We start from the raw sequence: 7530 nt of genomic DNA, 5'->3' as shown, positions 1-7530 counted from the left end.
CACTATAATGACAGAAGTAAGAAGTGTGTGCTTGTACATGTGTGTGTATGTGTGTTTGTGTGTATCTTGGGGCACACCTGTCACAAACATACCTGTTAACATATATGATGATAAAGGGATATATTTTGAGGAAATAAGTGTTACGTGAGTGGAAAAAATGTAAATTTCCCAGTAAAAAGAAGAATAAGGGGATGCAGCGATAGTACAGCAGGTAAGGCGTTTGCCTTGCACGTTGCCGACCTAGGTTTGATTCCCATGATCCCATATGGTGCCCGGATCGCCGCCAGGAGTAATTCCTGAGTGTGGAGCCATGGTTGACCCCTATGCATCCCTGCATGTGACCCAAAAAGAAAAAAAAGGAACAAGTGGTATCTTTACAAATATTTCTCCTTTCATACCAAAATAATACAGGGCATATTTCACATTTTAAAAATATTTTCTCCTGGGATATGGTGCTGCCAGCAAGTAAACCTGTACTTGTGGGGCAAGTGCATCAGCAGCCTGATGGTGCCTTCAGACTTCCAGATACCCCAAAATTGCTGCTGTGCCTTTGTTCAGACCCCAATAACTTGGGGCCAAGTTTACCAAGAAATTAAATGGCCAAAAGTTAGGTATGTGGGAGACACACCCACAAACCACCTCTGGTTCAGCTACATAAGTGCACTTCTCGGAGAGCCTGGCAAGCTACCGAGGATATCCCGCCTGTATAGCAGAGCCTGGCAAGATACCCATGACATATCTAATATGCCCAAAACAGTAACAACAACGTGCTCTTCGTGTTCCTGGAGCAAGCAGATACCATTGGGCTACACTAGCATGCGACAGGTATGAATGGAGACGTAACTGGTGCCTGCTCGAGCAATCGATGAGCAATAGGATGACAGTGATACAGTGATACAGTGATGGTAAGGTTATGCTTTTGCAGGAAAGGAGATCAGTCTCAATCTTCAGTGTATTTATATTATTTATCTTTTCTATAGAAAAGGTAAAGTAAATGATGCTTGTAAATGATACTAGGAGAACTTGCTCGAGATGGGAGATGTGTGCTGAAAGTAGACTATGGACCAAACATGATGGCCACTTAGTACCTGTATTGCAAGCCATAACATTCAAAAGGAGAGAAAGTAAAAGGAAATGTGCCTGCCACAGAGGCAGGCGGGGGGAGGTGGGGGTGGTGGGAGGGATACTGGGAACATTGGCACTGGTGGAGGGATGGGTACTCGATCATTGTATGACTGACTGAAATGTAATCATGAAAGTATGTAAGTCTGTAATTGTGTCTCACAGTGACTCATTTAAAAATAAATTATAAAATGAATAATTGCATATTTACTCTCAAGGATGGCTAATAAAATAGTAAAGAGTGATATAATTGGGCTAAAGATAGAAATTGTATTCTAGTCAAGCCTCTTAAGAATTGATGTAAAATGTTGATGTTTTGCCCTGCGCTCTTGCACGCTGTCTCCCAGGTGTTTGAAAAGTTTGACTCAAAACATGGATATCAGACCAAATCATACAATTTATATCAATAATATGACTGACAAAATTATAAAAAAGAACTAAAGAGATCCCTATATGCCCTGTTTTCTCAGTTTGGCCATGTGGTGGATATTGTGGCTTTAAAGACCATGAAGATGAGGGGACAAGCTTTTGTTATATTTAAGGAACATGGTTCATCCACTAATGCTTTAAGGCAGCTACAAGGATTTATCTTTTATGGTAAATCAATGTGAATCCAGCATGCAAAATCTGATTCTGATATAATATCCAAGATGAATGGCATTTTTGCTGAGAAAGAAAAGAAAGAAAAGAAAAAAGTCAAAACTGTGGAGCAGACTGCAGCAATTGCAAACAAGAAGCCTGGTCTGGGAACACCAAATTCAGATATTGCACAAGGAAATTAGCACAAAATCCTCAGGTTCCTGACTACCTTTCAAACTATATTTTATTCCTTAATAATTTACCAGATGAAGAACAACTATGTGAACAAGCCGGGTTCCAAAAAAGATTCAGCACAATCGACCATATTCACATGGTGACCAAGTTCATTGTGTTTTACAAGAGTTCAAGATGGGCCAGGAGGATTGCACCATAGCTGGAAGACTTTTTCATGAATGGAGGGGAGAAGGGAGATGGAATATAGAAGGGATCCCTAAGAAAATGATGGCTGGAGGAACCAATTGGGTTGGAAGATGCATGCCGAAAGTAGATAATGGACCAAACATGATGACCTCTCAGTGTCTGTGTTGCAAGCCATAATGCCCAAAAGTAGAGAGAGAGTATGGGGAATATTGTCTGCCATGGAGGCAGGGGGAGGGTGGGAAAGGGGCTGTATACCTGGGATATCGGTGGTGGGAAATGTGCAGTGGTGGAGGGATGGGTGTTTGATCATTGTGAGATTGTAGCCCAAACATGAAATCTTGTAACTATCTCACGGTGATTCAATAAAATAAAATTTAAAATAAATAAATATAAATAAATAAATAAATAAAAAAGATGCTGTTCTGTCTAACATTTATCGATTTAAAGAAGGCCTTTGATTCTGTTGAGACTGAAATAGTCATCGAAGCCCTAGCCAAATAGGGCATTCAAACTCAGTATATCAGGATCCTTGGCGAGCTGTATTACAGATTCACCAGTATGCAAAAAATAGATTCTGAGGGGCTGAGACAAGGAATGTGAGAGTAATTATATTTCATGTATGGCCCAGACTTGCTCAGATCTTGTGACAAAAGGTAGAGTGTCCTGAGATCTCCTTTTATTACCATCATACCTCTAAAAGGCTCAATACAGTGACGTCATCAAAAGAAGTTACAGAAAGAACATTGAGGCAGCAAGACATGTATTGTTTCCTTGTGTCTGCAAATCAGTGGATTTAGGCCTCAGGAAAGAGATACAGAACCAAAACCAAAACGGAAACCTTTCCTGGACTACAAGCATCTGGGTTTGCATCCCAAAGACAAGCTGGGCAAGATTCTGGAATCTACATCCCAAAGGGTAGGCTAGTACCTGGAATCTGGATGTCAAAGACAAGCCAGGCTTTTGTGAGAAAAGGAAAATGGACTCTTTCAATAAACAAATTATTTACTGAAGGCAGCTTAAAGGAAAAGATGTTCTGCTTCATCCAAACCAGTCAGGACACAGGAGAAACCTCGCCCATTTTCATGGGTCACTAAGTTGCTACCCTGTGTGCACTGAAGTCTACATGTGTTCATTCTGATAGTTCAGTCCAGCCCCAACATTTATCACCTCTGGATAGATCAACAAAATTGAAACCCAGCTTGCTTGCATGGTAGTCCTTTGTCTAGTGTTCTGCCTATTCTATTCATGATGACTTGAGTGAACAACTTGTAGATGATGGACAACAGGCAGATTAGGTGATAGTTGCTGATGTCATGGATGTCTCTCTTCTTGCACAACAGAACAGTCCTGCTGGTTTTCCACTGGGATGGCGGCAGATTCTTCAGGTGTTCGGGTCTGACCTTGTCTGGATCAGGTGATGTATGCATCTTTACTGACAAAATGGCATGTTGGTTTTCAGAAGGGAGGACGTTGGGAACGACATATCCATCCTGTGGAATTTGGTATGTGGGCAGGAGGACATGGTTGTCGAAGAGATCCAAGTAGAAGTCATGAATAACCCTATCCATTGCCATTCTGGAAGATGTGATAGATCCATCAGGACGTTGGAAGGAAGTCATCTTGGTCTTGTAGTTGGCAAAGGACAGGCGAGCATTGTGAATACTTTTCCCAGCTTCTGCTGCATCAGCCAACACTGCTGCTCTTCTCTCTTTGAGGTCTTCCTTTATCGCTTCTCTGCACAGTGAGCTCGCACGTTAGCTTGTGGCTGCCTGAGGCTTGTGTCAAACCACTTTGGTGAATGAGCTCGAGAGTTTCCAAAGACAGGCATCTGTTTGTGGCTTTCCCACTCTCGGCATATTTCACGCAGTCATGGAGATGCTGAACCAGTCAATCATAAATAAATATTTTTCATTTATATTTATTAAAATTACATAATAATTTTAGTTTGCAAAATTATTCATAATACAGTTGTTTCAAGCATTCAATTTTCCAACATCAATCCCACCACCAATGTGACCTTCCTTCACCAATTCCCCAGTTTCCCTCCCACCACCCAATGTGTTATTATGTGTTATTAGGCACATAATAAATTTATTTCATATTGTTTGTTCCAAGAAAATTTAAAGGAATGGTACATGGAATGATTTGAAAAATAAAGCTATACAATTCCATTTGTGAGGATTGATTTTGATAGATTTTAACTCATGTAAATAAATTAAAATAATTTCATAGAGTAGAATGCCTACTCTCCACTATATAAGTTTTCAACTCTTGTATCTTATATATATTGCACTAACTTGTATTTTGTAGTTAGATCTCATTATGGCAAAAATCATGTCTTCCCTGTTGTTTTTTGCTTATATATTTTGGAGTTTACACTAACTGGGTAACTCCTGCAACTATATAATTTAGTAAGAGAGAAGAGAATAAAATTTAAAGGGGAAAATATGAATATGCCTATAAGCTATATGTGTTTTATCCAAAGCAAGGGAATATTGGTTTATATTAGAAGAAATTATATTATAGATACTGTTTAAGTGCCTGCTATTGCAGATGAGAGATTGCTATAAAATCTCTATTGATGCATAAAAAGACTGATAAGACATAAAGACATAGAACATTCAATATTAATGCTATGTTAGTTCATTGTTGAAAATACATAAAATCCCTTAGCAACCTAGGAGTAAACATACCCTCCTTAACCTAGCAGAGGGCAACCATACACACCATGAGTGAGTGCCACACTCAGTGGCACATGCTGAGAAACGTGTCCTTTAGAGAAGCTCCTTTTTTAAAAAAAAAATTGAATCATGCTGAGAACAGTTACAAATCTTTCCAGTCTAAGTCTCAGTCATACAATGATCAAACACCCGTCCCCTCACCAGTGCACACCCTCCACCACCAAGAACCCCAGTATACCCCCATCCCACCCCTCCCCCCACCTATGTGGCAGATGATTTCCACCTTACTCTCTCTCCGTAGAGAAGCTCCTTTTAAGCTTCCTTTGCAACTGGTTTCAGGGCTGTGCATTCCCTAAGCCTGTCCCTGAAGCTTTATATCATTCCTCCAAATGTGAATGATAATCTAGCTGACTAGAGTATGGTTGGTGAGATGTAAGTTTTGTTGAGGTTGTCTACTATATCCCTCTCTTCTGGCTCATTTGATAGATCTAATGGGAATTATATGGGCGTTCCTTTGTATGAGTCTTGCTTTATTGCTCTTGCTATTCTCAATATTATGTCTTCATTTTTGGAATTTGTTAATTTGAATATGATGTATCTTAGAGTTCTGGGGACCCTTCCAGTCTCCTGGATCTCTATGACTATAATCTTCAAATCTAAGAAATTTCTACTTATGATTTTTCCAAGTGTTGTTTCTTCATCAAAGTTTTGTCCCTTTGTCTCTTTTCAAAGACTCAAGTGATTCTTATATTTTTCCTCTTAAACTCATCACATAATTCTCTGGTAGGCTGTTTATTACTTTTGACTATTCTCCACCTTCTGTTATTTTCTAGTGGTTTCCTCTTGAGATCTTTGTGATCCTTGATATTTTATTAAGCTGCTATTAATCTTTTGTTCATACCTTCTATTGAGCTTTCTGTATCACCTACCAAAATCTGCATTTCTGCTGGTAGTATTCTCTTTTTAGTACTCATTCTTCTGCACTGCTGGCCATGCTTAATACCTGTAATATTGTTTCTTTGACCTCATCCAATATCCTCACAATGGTGTTACTAATATCATTGTCTGAGAATATGCTAACTTGGTTGGTGCTGGTGGCGCCCTCCGTGTTCTTGTTTTCACACATTGAGCTTGGGGGCTTCTGTGTGTCTTCCCCATCGGGCTTGCTATGCTCCTACTATGTTGTGAGTAGAGTGAAATTTGGAGGAGCTGTCACTTTAGGAGTCATGGAACTGGAGTGTCGATAGGCGGAGTTAAGAGTTTGTGTTTGCAGGGCTGGAGCAATAGTTCAGTGGGTAGGGAGTTTGCCTTGCACTTGGCCGACTCAGGTTCGATTCCCAGCATTCCATACGGTGCCCTGAGCACCACTAGGAGTAACTCCTGAGTGCAGAGCCAGGAGTAACTCCTGAGCATCGCTGGGTGTGACCCAAAAAAGAAAAAAAGAAAGAGTTTGAGTGTGGTTCTGGGAATATACCCTGGGGGCCCAAAAACACACAGTAGAAACGTCATCTGCACTTTTATGTTCATTGCATAAAATGCAGTGTTCACAATATCCATAATCTGGAAACAACCCGAGTGCCCAAGGACAGATTACTGGTAAAGAAACCATAATATATCTACACAGAAGAATACTATGCAACTGTTAGAAAGAATCACTGTATCACTGTCATCCTGTTGTTCATTGATTTGCTTGAACGGGCAACAGTAACATCTCCATTTATCCCAGCCCTGAGATTTTATTTTATTTATTTATGTTTTAGTGTTTCTATTTCTTTTTTTTCTTTTTTTCTTTTTAAAATTTCTTTTTAAATTTTAAATTTTTATTAGTGAATCACTGTGAGGTACAGTTACAAACTTATGAACTCAATATTTGCTCAGTAGAGACTGTTTGCAAGTGTTTCTGAATCTTCAATTTTCTGGAAAAGCTTAGAGAGGATTTGGAGTGAATCCTCTTTAAGGATTTGGAAGAATTCATTAGATAAGAGATGGGTACTCTATCACTGTATGATTGAAACATAATCAGGAAAGTTTGTTAGTCTGTATCTCACAGTGATTCATTAATTTTTTTTTAAACGTTAAAAAAAAACATTGTTTGAAAACCCATGGTGATTTATGATAGATTCAATGCCTGGAATCCCATATGATCCTCTGAGCATTACCAGGAATTAGTGCTTCCTGAGTACAGAGCCAGAAATCATTGCTATGTGTGCCCCCCCAATAAAACATCACTGTCACTGTCATCCCGTTGCTCATCGATTTGTTTGAGTGGGCACCAGCAACGTCTCTCATTGTGAGACTTGTTGTTACTGTTTTTGGCACATCAAATACGCCACGGGTAGCTTGCCAGGCTCTGCTGTGCGGGCGCAATACTCTTGGTAGCTTGCCAGGCTCTCGAGAGGGGTGGAGGAATCGAACACGGATTGGCTGCGTGCAAGGCGAACACCCTACCACTGTGCTATCTTTCCAGCCCCCCAGTTTTAAAAAACATGAAACTTCAAAATACTGAAATTATCTATGAATTATCAACATAAAAATAATGGGAATTTTATTGAAAGTAATCTGTAAAATCACATCATCACAAAACAAAGGACACATTATATTTCTTCTCTTTTTATGACTTTGAGAAGATATTGAAGAGCCTAATACCATCATGCCTTATGAAAAACTGAAAGCAGAAATTATAAACAAATATGTTTTTGAAGATCTGAAAATTGAAATATAGATGAAATATTTATTAAAAAGGCTAAAGTGGTTATAATTAAAAGAG

The 7530-nt window shown here is 39.3% G+C and overlaps 1 pseudogene; it reads left to right on the top strand.

Moving 5' to 3' along the window:
- Positions 1 to 1494: 1494 nt before the first annotated feature.
- Positions 1495 to 6010, top strand: LOC101537091 (U2 small nuclear ribonucleoprotein B''-like; annotated as a pseudogene).
- Positions 6011 to 7530: the final 1520 nt, after the last annotated feature.

The sequence above is a fragment of the Sorex araneus genome, chromosome 2 (assembly GCF_027595985.1).
Source record: "Sorex araneus isolate mSorAra2 chromosome 2, mSorAra2.pri, whole genome shotgun sequence".
Taxonomy (NCBI): Eukaryota; Metazoa; Chordata; class Mammalia; order Eulipotyphla; family Soricidae; genus Sorex; species Sorex araneus.
Note: the sequence above shows the minus strand (reverse complement) of the source record. Positions and strands in the feature narration are given on the sequence as shown.